The sequence below is a fragment of the Sorex fumeus genome, unplaced genomic scaffold (genome assembly GCF_029834395.1).
Source record: "Sorex fumeus unplaced genomic scaffold, SorFum_2.1 ptg000122l, whole genome shotgun sequence".
Taxonomy (NCBI): Eukaryota; Metazoa; Chordata; class Mammalia; order Eulipotyphla; family Soricidae; genus Sorex; species Sorex fumeus.
Window position 1 is genome coordinate 14,018,626 of NW_026606179.1, and position 15,485 is coordinate 14,034,110.

A 15,485-nucleotide genomic window follows, 5' to 3' on the forward strand; every position below is an offset into this window, starting at 1 on the left:
CTCCGCTTGCTTCACAGGTGCCTGGTTCCCCTGCCTCTACTGTGACCTTCCTAAGCCTCAGACCCAGATACAGCTGGAGGGACGCTGTCCTTGTGGGAGAGATGCCTGCTCCTCTGCTGGTTCCTGCCGCGATTAGGAAAGTCCCATGCAGCCTGCCCTTCTGTCCTCTCTAGGACATGGGCTTGGGGACCCTGTGCTGCCCCCTTCCTCTTCCTCCCTGTTCCTTTATCAGACAGCTAGTGTGAATGTTCTGCATACAGAAGGCCTAGGTTTGATCCCTGACCCCACGCACCAAAGGGGATGAACTCCTCCCCTCAAAAAAAAGTGGGGGGTGAAGAGATAATACAGTGGGTAGGACGTTTGTCTTGCACACGGTCAACCTGGATTTGCTCCCCAGCATCCCACAGGGTCTCCTGAGTCCACCAGAGTAAGTTAAACCCTGAGCACTATCAGATGTGCACCCCCACCAAAAAATTACAATAAAATGGTAACCCCAGCCCTTCCTAGCTGCTTCCCCAGTTCCGGTTACTCCCCAAGTGCCATATAATGGAATCTTTTTCCTGTTTTTTATTGTTTATCCTGCAAAGTCTAAGCTGCCAGGAGGACCCACTTTTATTTCTTTTTTCTTTTTTTTGGAGGGGGATGGTGTCAGGAATCGAACTCGGTGCCTCATGCGTCCAAGGAAGTGCTGGACCTTTGAGTTACATCCGAAACTCCCTGACCTTTGTCCAGCCGGCCCTCCTCAGAGGGCCTGGCATACAGTAGGCGCTCAATAAGTAGCTGCAGAATAATGGAATGAAGGATGAATGGTATGTGCAGGAACGCTGCTTCGGGGTTCCAGGTGTGCGAAGCCTCTGAATCGTCTCAACAGTCCGACTCCTTTGGCCAATAGGTAAACTGAGAATTGCTGAGGAGGCGTCCCCGAGGAGGGAGCACAAAGCCCCCAGGACCTCGGAGACATGCTCCAATCTTGGGGCGCCTCCGCCAGCCAAGGTGTGGTCACGAAGCGCCCTCACTCTCTGGGTTCTTTTCGGATCTCGGCTGACTTCGGTTCCCGTATTTCTCCTGGATGGGCTCCGAGTGGCAGCCTCGGGGTGCGGGTGTGCGCCCTGGGCGCGGGGTCTGAGCCCCAGCGCTGCGCGCGGCCGAGCTGGCGGGGCTGGCGGGGCTGGCGCGCTGCACCCGCGGCCCGGGCGGGGCCTGTTGCCCGGAGACCAATGTTTTGCGGCTGCAAACTGGGTCTCTGGGCCACGCGGGGGCGGCCTGGGAAGCCCGGCCCGGCGTGGGAGCTGGGCCCGGGAAGGCCGTGGGTCAGCTGGGGGAGCGTGGGGGGGGGGGACGCGATTTGGGGGTCTAGAGGAGACGTGGAAGGGACGTTTTGGACATTGTCGTGAGACTAGAACGGACTGAGGGGCTCGGACCCCCGAGGGGGAGTAGGAGCCAGAGTGCGGGAAGGGGGTCTTGACTCTGACCCGGGGGTGGGGGGGCTGAGCGTGGGAAGGTGGGCGAGTCAGTGGGAACCGGGGTTCGAGAAGGTGAGGCGGGCCTTGGCGGGCTGGGTGAGGGGAAGTGTGGGAAAGTAGCCGTCCAGGGGCCTCTGGAAGAAAAGGGACGGGGTGAGGATGGGTGTTTAGGAGAGGTGGGGTGTAGGGGACTTATATTTGCAGGATCTGGGGGTGCACGGTGAGGGGAGAGGCTTGGGAGGGAATAAGGGTCCCCAGGAGGCTGCAGAAACCGCTGGAAACGCGGGTGAATCAGCCCAGGCCCCCTTCTCCCACGCCCCCCCCCCCCCGCCCTGCCCCGCCCTGGCACTTCGGGTCTCCGGAGGGAGGGGCGCTGCCCGCCCATTGTCCCTGGCCTGGGCAGGACGTCCGGGCGGCTTCCCCCGGGACACGACGTGGGTTACATAACCCTGGCAGGCCGGGGGAGGAGCCAGAGCCGCAGTCTGCCCACGCCCCAGCACCCGCCCCCCAGGCCCTCAACTGCCGCGGGTCCGACACCCCCCCTCCCCCCCCTCCCGCGGCCGCTGCCCAGCTGAGGTATTCTGATCAGCCAGAGGCCCAGCTGCTTTGGGGGGCTCAACTTCCTCCCACCCGTGGAGCAGGCTGAGCTTCTCAAACCCTGGGAGCAGAAAGGGGTGTCCTTAGAGACCCCCGGGTTGAGGCTCTTAGTAGATGTTAGGAGTCAAGAGGGTAAACTGAGTCCAGTCGGGAGTTAACCCATTTCATTGGCTTCTTTCTTCCCTCAGAGCTGTGTGGGCCAGGGACGCTCCTAGGGTCCCCAAACAGCAGCAACCGCTGGGGGGCAGGGGTGGGGCGGGGTGGGGGCTGACTCTGAAACCTAAGGACTTCATCCCCAGCTGGGTTAAGCCAGGACTCTCACCAGACCCAGCCCTCCGAATTTGGATGTTTACAACAATCTCTGTGAGACCCATCCCTGGGAGAGTGGTCGGGGTACAAGACAGTTCTCTCTGAGGTGTCACAGCCTTTGCTGTAACATCTCAGAGGCAAAGGGTGTTTGCCTTCCTGGGGGCGATCGGAGCTAGCCAGGAGTGAGCCTTGAGCACCACCAAGTGTGCACCCCCAAAAAACAGACAGTTCTGGGGCAGAGAGATAGCACATCGGGTAGGGCACTTGCCTTGCATGTGGCCGACCTGGGTTTGATCCCAGGCATTCCATATGGTCCCCTGAGCACTGCCAGGAGTGATCCCTGAGTGCAGAGCCAGGATAACCCCTGAGCAGTAGCCCCCAAACTAATGTGTGTGTGTGTGTGTGTGTGTGTGTGTGTGTGTGTGTAATAAACCAGGGCAGAAAAATAGAGTGGATAAGGCACGCAGCTTACATGCAGACAAGCCAGGTTTGATGACCAGTACCACACAGAACAAGGCTTCTCTGAGTTCCATCAGGTTGATCCCTGAGCTCAGAGCCAGAAATAAATCCCTGAGCGCAGCTGGGTGTGACCCCAAACCCCAAAGCCATAGACCTTAACAGTCGTGTCACTAGAACTAAATACCTAAACTATGGTAATAAAAAATACAAATAAGAGGGGGCTGGAGGGATAGCACAGCGGGTAGGGCGTTTGCCTTGCAGGCGGCCAATCCAGGTTCGATTCCCAGCATCCCATATGGTCCCCTGAGCACTTTCAGGAGTGATTCCTGAGTGCAAAGCCAGGAGTAACCCCTGTGCATCGCCGGGTGTGACCCAGAAAGCCAAAAAAAAAAAATACAAATAAGAGCCAGAGTGATAGTACAGTGGGAAGGGCACTTGTCCTGCTCACAGCTGACCTGGGCTAGATTCCCGGAACCCCATATGGTTGCCCAAATAATAATTCAGGAATAATAATTCCTGAGTGCAGAGTCAGGAGCAGTAACCCTTGAGCATTGCCGGATGTGCCCCCTCCCAAATTCAAATAATAGATGAGTCCAGGGGCTGGAGCAATAGCACAGCGAGTAGGGCGTTTGCCTTGCACACGGGTGACTTGGGTTCGATTCCCAACATCCCATATGATCCCCCGAGCACCGGCAGGAGTAATTCCTGAGTGCAGAACCAGGAGTAACCCCTGAGCATCGCTGGGTGTGACCCAAAAAGAAAAAAAATGAGTTCAGGAGATCGGTAGACAGTTTAAAGGGTGGGAGCACTTGCTTTGCAAGTGGGAAACAGTGGCTCAGTCCCAGATACGTGGCTCCCCACCCAAGCATGCCGAGAGCATCACTGAGAGTTATCTGCCAACGCCAGGCCTAGAGAAGCACCCCAGAATCACTGTCTGGGTATGACTCCACCACCCCAACCCCAGTTACCCTCTTTGTCTGAAGGTACCTCACACAGGCACTGCTTCTTCCACCGCCTCCCCATTGAGTCTTCCGCCAAAGGTACCCAAGCATCATGGTAACACCCTTGACTGTTCAGGTTTTGTTTTGTTTTGTTTTGTTTTTTGGTATTTGGGCCACACCTGGCCAGCAATGCTCAGGGGCTATTCCTAGCTTTGCACTCAGGCATCACTCCTGGAGGTGCTTGGGGGGAGACTAAATGAGATGCTGGGGGTAGAACTCTGGTCGGCTGTATGCAAGACAAGCACCTTACCCATTGTACTACCTCTCCGGCCCTTGTTCAGATCCTCCTTGCCCCCTGCTCAGATCCTCCATGCCCCCTGCTCTTAGAGAACAAGTCTTCAATCTGGTCCCCACTCACTTTCCAGCCTCCTAATTCCTCCATCCAACCCCATGATTCTTTTTCTGGTTTGTTTTTGGGCCACACCTGGTGGTACTAAGGATTTATTCAAGGCTCTGAGCTCAGGGGTTACATGCGGTGGTACTGAGGGAACTTTATGTGGTGCTGGGGATCGAACCAGGATCAGCCATATGCAAGACAGGTGCCTTCCCCACCTTGCACAATCCCACTAGCCCCTCAAGCCTACACTTCTTGCCTTCAAGGATGCCCTTCCCAGCTCAATCTCGTTGTCTGGTGGTTCAGACCCCTCCAAACAGATCATTGGGCACCTGACTGAAATCTTGGTATCCTCTAGGGTCAGCGACTTTGCTACCACTAAAGGTCTACCTGGGATTTAATCTATTTCTCCTACGTTCTCCAGTTTCATGGCATAAAGCTTTTCTTGCTTTTTATTTTCTGGAGGGAAATGTTACTGGTGCCCGCTAGAGCAAATCAATGAACAACGGGACGACAGTGCTACAGTGCTATATTTTGGTGGAGGGTGGTCTTCAAGGATTACTCCTCTGTGCTTAGGAAACACTCCTGGCAGTGCTTGGGGAACCACATGGGATGTTAGGGATTGAACCAGGATCAGCTGTGTGCAAGGCAAACACCCTCCTGCTGTCCTATCTCTTCAGCCCATGTCATAAAGATTTTCCAAGTGATCTTTTGAATCTCTGTGGTGTGTTATGGCCTCTTTCCTTTCTTTCTCTTGACTAGAATTTTTGCTTATTTTTTGTGAGTCTTGCTAATAGTCTGTCAAATTTTTTTTTTTTGGGTCACACCCAGCGATGCTTAGGGGTTACTCCTGGCTCTGCACTCAGGAATTACTCCTGGCGGTGCTCAGGGACCATATGGGATGCTGGGAATTGAACCTGGTCGGCAGCGTGCAAGGCAAATGCCCTACCCGCTGTGCTATCGCTCCACCCCACGAGTTTATCAATCTTAAGTCTTTCATAGAACCAACTCTTGATTTTGTTGATCTTTTGGATTTTTCTTTTCCTTTTGGGTCACACCCGACAATGCTCAGTATTTATTCCTGGCTCTGCACTCAGGAATTACTCCCAGTGCTGCTGGGGGACCATATGGGGTACTAAGGATTGAACCTGGATCAGCTTTGTGCAAGACAAACAAAGACCCTACCCGTTTATCACTCCAGCCTGATCTTTCGGATTTTTAAAAACAATTTTCAGTTCAAGTAGTTCTACCTAGATTTGTTTTTTTGAGTCACACCCAGTGGTGCTTAAGACTTACTCCTGGCTATGCACTCAGGGGTCACTCCTATCAGGGCTTAGGGGACCCTACGGGAAGGCAGGGATGGAATCTCGGTCGCGGTGAAAGGCAAATGACCTCCCTGCCGTACATACCGCTCCAGCCCCTGTAACCTGGGATTTTCCCAGAACCAATTATCTGATGGGCAAGCCAGGAGGTCACGCAGGCCAGTTTCTCTGTCCTACCATATCTCAGACTCTAGAAAGTCATTTTTTTGCCTCTGGGCCTGGGAGAAACTGGGTGCAAGATCTGACTGCTGATTCCTGCAGTCCGAAGGTGCTGAGTCACAGGTTATGAGGTGTTTGCGGGCTCCCAGGACAAAGTTCCAGGTAGAACTCGCAGCTGTTTGGGGTTGCTGGCACTGTTTTACGGGGAGAATGGTATTGGGACTGGGGAACACTCCGGGAGGGGTGCCAGATGACACGAACTCCAGTCTTCAGGCCAGAACTCCTTACATCTGTCTCCAGCCTGCATCCCTACCTAACCTAACCTGGGGCACAAGTGAACTCTGCCTCACCGGTCCCGAAGCCCCCCCCCCCAAAACCGGAGCTAAGGCTGCAGGTCAGGGGATGTGTGAGGTCTGGGCCCCCCTGAAAAGGCGCTGCCTGGACTCGCAGCTTTCAAAACTGTGAGCAACATTTCTCTGGCTTCTAAGCTAACACGGAAGAAAAGTTTAAATAAAAAAAAAAGTCACAAATGCAGAGGTGAGACCCTCATCATCCCAGAGCTCCCCATAGAGGACAGACTGACCACGGGGCTGAAGTCGGGGGGTGGGGGGGGAGGGGGGGGGGCGTTTCGAGGAAGCCAAAGGGTGGATATTGGTGCTGGGCGGGGGAGATCGGGGTGTGGGATGGGGAAGGGACGAAGGTGGGCGCGTGGGGGGACTGGGCTGGACACCAAGAGTAGGAAAGAAGAAGGGGTCGCGGCCAGGAAGGAATAAGTGGGGGAGGGGAGGGGAGGTGGAGGGCCGCGGCAGGGCCGACGCGGGCCCCGCGGTCGGGATCGCGGGGCCGGGGCAGCGGCCCCCCGCCCCCCGCGGCCGCCCCTTCCGCTCCCCGGAAGCGCCGAGTCCTCCTGCCTTATCGGGCGCCGCTATTTCGGTCGAGGCCCGGAGCGCGGCGCCTATTTTTAGCGGCGCGCGGGTAAAAATGGACGCGGCGCCGAGCGACTTCCCGCGGCCGCGCGCGCGCCCCTCGCGAGAATTGGGGCCGGGCGCGCGCCTGATTCACCGCTTCCCCCCCCCCCCCCCCCCGCCGCTGCGCGCCTGCGCGGACCTCCAGGGGCCCCGTGACGCCCGCCGGCCCGCGGGGCGCCCGAGAGGCCCCGGCGAGTCCGAGCGTAGCCCGCCGGGCCCCCAGCGTCGGACTCTGGGGCAGACGCGCCGCGCCCCCTGCCGGCAGCCTCGGGGATCGCAGGCGGCGCTGAACCTCGTCTTTTCTTTTCCCACTCTCCCTCGCCCACCCATTTTCTAAATGGGGAAACTGAGGCCAGCAGAGCAAACGAATGGGAAGAGGGGGGCCTCACCAAGTCGCCAGGTAATGGTCGTGTCGTTTGAGTTTGGAAACTTCCCTTCGTGGTTGGCGGAAAACTTGACTCGATTTGTTTTTGTTTAGGACTATAAAACAATGATTTTGTAACCTCGGGAGCTGGGGCCCCTGGATTGCATGTCTGCATGAAACTTGGGTTTGGTCCTCCAGCTTTACAAAATGAAGCTCAAGAAAGTATAAGGGAAAAAAACCAAATAACTTTCATTTTACTATGGAGATGTTGGGCTGGAGCGGTAGCACAGCTGGTAGGGCGTTTGCTTTGCACGCAGTCAACCCGGGTTCAATTCCCAGCATCCTATATGGTCCCCTGAGCACCTCCAGGAGTAATTCCAAGACCTCCAGTTCGTTCCTGGCTCTGCACTCAGGAATTACTCCTCTGATGGTCCTCAGGGGATCCTATGGGGTCTTGGGGATCAAATTAGGGTTGGCTGTGTGGAAGGCAAATACCCTACCCGCTGTACTATTGCTCTGGCCCTTGACTGTTTTTTTAATTGTGTGGTGTGTGTGTGTGTGTGTGTGTGTGTGTGTGTGTGTGTGTGTGTGTTTGGGCCGCACCCAGCGATGCTCAGGGCTTACTCCTGGCTCTGCACTCTGGAGTCACTCCTGGCAAGCTCGGGAATCATATGAGGTGCCGGGGATCAACAGGGTCACCCTCGTGCAAACCAGCACCCTCCCTGCTGTACTCTCTCTCTCTTCCCCCTGATTAATCATTTTCAGTTCCCTTCTGCTCCTTAGCTGAGAGGCTCATCACCTCCTACCCTGTATTTCCCTTGGGTCACTGGCAGTGGCCCCCATTCATTTGTGTTTTTAAAATAACACTTTGGGGCTGGAGAGAGAGCACAGCAGGTAGGGTGTTTGCCTTGAATGTGGCCAACCCGGGTTCGATTCCCAGCATCCCATATGGTCCTCCAAGCACCGCACCGCCAGGAGTGATTCCTGAATGCAGAGCCAGGAATAACCCCTGAGCATGGCTGGGTATGATCCAAAAAGCAAAATAAATAAATAAATAAATAAATAAATATAACAGTTTGCTGACTGGGGCTTAACTCAGCTGCAGAACACTTGCCTTGCATGTAAGACCCTGGGTTTGATCCCTGGCACCCGCACCCAAATAAAAGAATTTAAAAACTCAGGTGAGGGCCAGCGATAGTGAAGCGGGTTTCCCTTTTTATGACTGACTCCGGTTTGATTTCCCGCATATGGTCTCTGAGCCCCACCAGAAGTGATCTCTGAACTCAGAGCTAGTTGGAAGCCCTGAGCATTGCCAGATGTGGTCCAGAAGCCAAAAAGAAGGGGCTGGAGTGATAGCACAGTAGGTAGTGCGTTTGCCTGGCACATAGTCAACCCGGGTTTGATTCCCAGCATCCCATATGGTCCCCCGAGCACCGCCAGGAGTAATTCCTGAGTGCATGAGCCAGGAGTAACCCCTGAGCATCACCGGGTGTGACCCAAAAAGAAAAAAAAAAGAAATCGAAAAGAAAGCGGGGGGGGGGGGGGGGGGAAGAACACCTTAATCACCCTGCATGTGGCCAATTCCAGTACAATCCATTTGGACTTCCCTGGAATACCAGCTTCCATTGTCCAACATCTACTTTTCCCCAGTTGTTTTTGGAGGTGCAGTGCTGGGGTTCCATGGTCACTGGGGTGCAGAGGGTCGAAGCTGGGTCTCCTGTGTGTATATCAGCCCTTCGAGCCTCTCATGCCCGCCCTGCCCATCCATGTGTTCAATGCCTCCCCTGGACATTTTCTTTTAGGAGCTGGCAGTGGACACTGGGCATACTGAGGTGCTGGGAATGACGCTCCAGTCTGCCTCGGGCATAAGCCCTCTGGCTCTTTCCCTGGCCTCTCACTCGTGTTATTTTACAGGGTCCTCACCCCAACCCTAGCCGTGAGACAACAGTCCTGAGCCCCATGAGCATGGGAGGAACTGTGCTCTGCCCCCACCTAGGACTTTATCAGGAAACCAGCTGTGTCTAAGTTGGGGTTCACCCGGGTGCCTGGGGGTTCACCCTGTCAGCACTCCACTTTCTCCCTTCCCCTCCCAGCCCCGAGCACGGGAGCGAGTGGATTAGCGAGCGATGAGGTCATTTTCCCGGTGACCTTGTGTCCCTGGTGGTTAAAAGCGTGGGGTGAGGGGCTGGAGTGATAGCACAGCGGGTAGAGTGTTTGCCTTGCATGTGGCCGACCCGGGTTCGATTCCCAGCATCCCATATCACTTCCCAAGCACCGCCAGGAGTAATTCCTGAGTGCAGAGCCAGGAGTAACCCCTGAGCATCACTGGGTGTGACCCAAAAAAGCAAAAAAAAAAAAAAGAGGTGTGGGATGATTGCCTCGAGCTGTTCCCATGAGGCCATCTGGACCATCTGAAGGAAAAACAAAACAGGGAGCCTGGATCAAGCTGTGCCTGAAGGTGGAGGTTCCTGACCTGTGTGTCTTTCGGGCCACCCCAGGCAGCGTTCCTGGCTCGGTGTTCAGGGGCCCCTCCAAGTGGTGCTGGGGGAGTGGTCTGGTTCTGACACTCTGCATCACCCCTGGTCCTAATCAGAACCCCCGGAGCCCCCACTTAGCCCCGTTGCCTGTGTGGAAGCCTGGACTGGCTGGGATGGTCAATGCCCCCCACCTGTGCCCCTGCACTGGACAGGCAGGACTTGGGCAGCTCTGGGTATGCCCAACTCTGTGCTCCAGGCAGAGGCTGTGCCTCGGGACAGTACCACTTCCTGCAGACACCAAGGCTGATGGGTGTGTTACCCTCCAGCTCCCCTGCCCTCTGCCCCTGCCAGTGTTCAGAGGGCCACCCCCCCTCATGCTGTATCTAGAAGCCTCTTTCTTGGATGCCTCCCTCTGGATGCCCCACAGGATTGCACCACAGTCTCCTCTGTATGTGCCTCCTGCTTTGGGTGCCTACCTCAGGCCTAGTCCCTCCATGGATTCTGTCTCCCATAACAGGCCCAAGCCTCACCCAGATGCCTTTCTCCCTGTACTTGCCCTCACCCATCACTCTGCTCTTTCTTACTCTTTCAAGACTTCCTAGGTAGGGGCTGGAGTGATAGCACAGCAGGTAGGGCATTTGCCCTGCACGTGGCTGACCCGGGTTCGAATCCCAGCATCCCCTATGGTCCCCCGAGCACTTCCAGGAATAATTCCTGAGTACCTGAACCAGGAGTAACCCCTGTGCATTGCTGGGTGTGACCCCAAAAAAGCAAAAAAAAAAATGGAAAAAACATCCTAGGTAAAGGTCAGAGTGATAGTATAGCAGGGAGGGCATTTGCCTTGCACACAGCTGACCTGGGTTCGATCCCTGGCATCCTATAGGCTCCCCCAAGTCTGCCAGGAGTGATCTCTGAGTGTAGAGCCAGGAGCATCACCAGATATGACCCTAACCCCCCCCCCCCCAAAAAAAAAAGCTTTAAAAAATTTCCCTAGGTAGAACCAGAAATGTAGTTCAGTAATGGAGCCCTTTGCCTTTGCGTATGTGAGGCCCTGGGATCAATCCCTGGAAAAAAAGGAACGAAAGACAGGAGGGAAGGAAGGAGGAGAAAGAAGGGAGGAAAGATAAAGATTGTTCTCTGGGGCTGGAAGAAGCAGGACAGCGGGGAAGGCTGTTGCCTTGCATGTGGCCAACCTGGGTTCCATCTCCAGCGTCACATATGGTTCCTCGAGCACCGCCAGGCATGAGCAGGCAGAGGGCCCTGAGCATGCCAGGTGTGACCCCAAACAGAAACAAACAGAAGCTTCCTCACCCTCTCCCTGCTACTCCTCCCGGTCCCAGCTGCTCCAGCCTGAGCCTCAGACTCTTCCAGAGGCTTCCCTGCCCCATGTTCCCACCCAGGCACCCCCTCTCCCTCCCTCCAGACACGTCCTGTCCCAGGAGCTGTCCTCTTTTGGTTGCTTTCCCTTCCCTGCCCCGCCTGTCCTTTGATTAATGTTGTTGCAGTGATGGGGGAGCTTACACACACACACACACACACACACACACACACACACACACACACACAGACACACACGTATGCCTAGTTGCAGGGCTTCACATCTGTAGCTGGGGGTTCACACGTTTATATCTGGGGGCTCGCATGTCTGTAGCTGGGGGCTCACACTTCTACAGTTGTGGTGCTTGCTGCAGTAGCACCTCGCTTAGTTGCAGGGTGCCTGGGTTTATGCACTTGTAGGGCCGGGGCCCACGAGAGCAGCATGTGACCAGGATCACACTAAGGCAGTGCTGGCCTCGTGCCTGCAGGACAGGTGTTCCCCATTTTCCCACATCCCTGGGCACCAGACATCATCTGTATATATATGCAGATGTATATACATACATACATATATACACATACACACACACACTCACAGTCACACACAGCCTTTTTGCATGTTTGGACCACACCTGGTGGTGTTCAGGACTCACTCCTGCCTGTGCTCAGGGATCAGTCTGGCAGAATTCAGGGGACCCTGTGGGATCCTGGGGATGGAACCTGGCTTGGTCACGTGCAAGGCCACCCCACCTGGTGTGCTCTCTCTCTCCAGACAGTTTTTTTTTATTTTACCTCTAGAGGTAATGGGGGGGGGGTCACTTCCAGTGATGGTCTGTAGTTTGGGCCCATTGCTCTGGCACTAGAGCTGTGCCCACCAGTACGGACCGGGCATATTGTGTTAGTGTCCAGCTCAGTAGGTCACTTGTATCAGGCTGCACATATTCTCTGAGCACTCCCTCTGGCCCAGAAGTTATATAGTTTTATTAATTTTTCTCCCCTTATTTTAACTTTTTTTGGGGGGGCATACCTGACAATGCTCAGGACTGACTTCTGGCTCTGTGCTTCAGGGATCACTTCCTGGTGGGATTGGGGGGTCCTATAGGGTGCTGGAGATTGCATGGGGGTTTACCACATGCAAGGCAGGCGGCAAGTGCCTTAACCTCTGTACTCATCCCACTAGTCCCCACGGCATGAATTTTCCTTTTTTTTTTTTTGCTTTTGGGTCACATCTGGTGGTGCTTAGGGGTTACTCCTAGTTCTCACTCAGAAATTAATTATTCCTGGTGGTGGTCGGGGAACCATATGGGATGCTGGGGATCGAAGCAGGGTCCGTGCAAGGTAAACCCCTACCCCACTGTACTATCGTCTCGGCCCCCAAGCAGGATTTCTGTGGTGGTCTTCATGTGCTGAGCCAGGACGGTGCCGACCGCGAGTGTAGGAAGGTTGAACTCCACTGGGTTGTGGCCTGGTGAGGATCCCCCATCTGCGGACCCATGTGCAGGACAGATGCCCATAAAAATGCTGTTCTAGGGATGGATCCAGGATGCAGGTGCTGTCTGGATCAATACCTGATAACTCACGGGGTTCCCTGAGTCCGGCCAGGAGTCATCCCTGAGCACAGGACCAGGAGGAATCCTTGAGCACCAGTGTGCCCCCCATAAACTAAAACAATAATAAAAGAATTTTGTGGGGCTGGAGCGATAGTACAGCGGGTAGGGCATTTGCCTTGCATGCGGCTGACCCGGGTTCAATCCCCGGTATCCCGTATGGTCCCCTGAGCCCCTGCAGGAGTGATTCCTGAGTGCAGAGCCAGGAGTAACCCCTGAGCAACACCCGTTGTAACCCAAAAAAATGGAAAAAAAAAAGGAAAAAAAGAATTTTGTATTTAGTTCTTGGTTTTGTTTGATTGGGGGCCACGTGGGGGGCTGTGCTTACTCCTGGCTCTGCCCTCAGGGTCGCTCCTGGTGGGGCTCAGGGGACCATATGGGATGCCAGGGATGGAACCCAGGTTGGTTACATGAAAGGCAAGTACCCTATCGGTAGCACTATCTCTCAGGCATTCTTTATTATTAATAATAATAATGATAAAATAATAACAAAAGCTAATTTAAAGAATGGGACCCCACACAGGAGGTGGGACGAAGTACTGTGACCACACCTTAGCCCCCAGAACCCCTCCATCTGGCTACCCGCCCTCTCCCCTCTTCTAGAAAGTTAGTTGTCGGCGCGGGGGAGGGGTGGGGGGGGAGTTGGGGGCAGTCCCACCTCTGATCCGGCCGCAGCCTCCTGCGGCCGCCGCGGCCCGGAGCCCGGAGGGAACTCGAGCCCGAGGCAGGGCGCGGGTTCGGGCCGGCGGGCAGGGAGCCTCCGGGGCCCCCATCCATCCGGGGGCCGCCGCTCGGGGCCGGGTGAGTCAGCCCCCGCGCCTCCCGCGTCATCCCGGCCGCTCGGATCCGCTCTATTTCGGGCCCGGGGCGCTATAAATAGAGGCTCGCCCAGCGGAGCCGCCCCCCCTGCGCCCGGGCCCCCCCGCGTCCCGGCCCCGCAGCGGCCGCCGCGCCACGCGTCACCGCGGCTAAGTTTAGAGGCGGGTGGGGACACCGGCCGGGCACTGCGGCGCCCCGTTTCCAGAGCCTTCCAGCCGGCTCCCCGCCGCCCAGAGCCTCGCTCACCCGCGGCAGAGCGAGGGGCGGGGGACCCCAAGCTCACCCTCCTCGCCCGCCCCGCGCCCCGGACAACTTGGGACCCCCGAGGCTGAGATTCGGGGTTGCGGTGGGGCTGGAACCAGGGGTCCCCCGTGGCCGCAGAGCTGCAGCGGGGCCCTGAACTCGGGCGCCTCCGGGAAGACTGGCGTAGAGAGTCGAACCCCCAACCTCCCACGCCCCCCTCCCCCCGGGAGCAGGGAGGGATCTGGGGGTCGGAAAGTTGAAGTGGAGTTGGGAATAAAACTTGGGGAAAATAAAACCGCACTGCGGGACGGAGGGCAGACCCCGCCCCCACCCGGGCCCACCTCCCGACTAAGGCTCAGTATCCGTCGGCCGCGGCGGGGTCTTTGGGGCTGCGGGGGCACTGAACCGAGCCGGGGGAAGCAAAGGAATCCCGAGGGGGCCACCTGCAGGGGTCTCACGCGCCCAGAGTTCTGCAAGAGGCGCTCGCGCCACGGACATCCCGAAGTTTCCCGTGGGGAGCGACCGCCCCCTGGCGGAGAAAGACCGACTTGCAGGCTTGGGCGCCAAGTCATCCACACCGGCCCCGGGACCCCCACACCGGTCCCTCGGTCCCTCGCTCTGTGTCTCTGGGACCTTAGCTCCCGCCGCTGTCTAGTGACATATTGACCCCAACCCCCGGGGAGGGTGATTGTGAGACTAGGAGTACACCTTGTTCCATCTCTTTGGACTGATTGTATAATGAAGAATTCCCCCGCCCCAGGGGGGACTGACTGGAAGCTGCCACAAGTGTGTGGGGGGCGGAGGGGAATTCGGATAGAGAAGGGACACTATGATAATAATAGTTGGAAATGATACTCTGGACAAGAACCGAGTGTTGAGAGTAGGTAAAGGACCGAGTGTTGAGAGTAGGTGAAGGGATATTCATAATAACCTTTTGGTATCTGTATTGCAAACCATAATGCAGAGAGAGAGAGAGAGAGTCAGACAGACAGACATGGACAGACAGGCAGAGAAAAAAAACGCCTGCCATAGATTCAGGGATGGGGGTAGTAGGAGGGAAGCTGGGGACATTGGTGGTGGTAAATGTACACTGGGGAAGGGACTGGTGTTGGAACATTGTATGACTGAAATACAATCATGAGCAACTTTGTAACTGTATCTTACTGTGATTCAATTTTTTTTTTCCTTTTTGGGTGACACCCTGCTATACACAGGGCTTACTCCTGGCTCTGCACTCAGGAATTACTACTGGTGGTGCTTGAGAATCAAACCTGGGACTTACGCGAGCAAAACAAACACCCTACCCGCTGTGCTATCGCTCCAGCCCCCTGTGATTCAATTTTTTTTTTTGCTTTTTGGGTCATACCTGGCGATGAACAGGGGTTACTCCTGGTTTTGCACTCAGGAATTATTCCTGGCGGTGCTTGGGGACCATATGGGATGCTGGGAATCAAACCCAGGTTGACTACGTGCAAGGCAAATGCCCTACCCGCTGTGGTACCTCTCCAGCCCCTGTGATTTGATTTTTTAAAAATTCCTCCAAAATACTTTCCAGTAATAAAAGGCAGAGCCAGGCCACAGGACATCTTTATGGATATGAACAAGATGTTCATCTTCCTGGAATGGAAATACCAATTCAATGGAATTCCTGTCTTTTATTTTACTTATTTATTTATACTTTTTTAATGAATCACCATGAGGTACAGTTACAGACTTACAGACTTTCGTGCTTACATTACAGTTACAGTCATACAATGATCAGGACTCATCCCTCCACCAGTGCCCATTCTCCACCACCAATGTTCTCAGTATCCCTCCCACCCCCACCCCCCAGCCTCTGGGGGCAGGTGCATTCCCTTTTATTCTCTCTCTCTCTCCTTTTGGGTATTATGGCTTATGATACAGGTATTAAGTGGCCATCATGCTTAGTCTATAGTCTACTTTCAGCACTCATCTCCCATCCTGGGCGGGCCCTCCAAGCATCCTTTACTTGGTGGTCCCTTCTCTATCTGAGCTGCCTTTCCCCCCAGCATGTGAGGCCGGCTT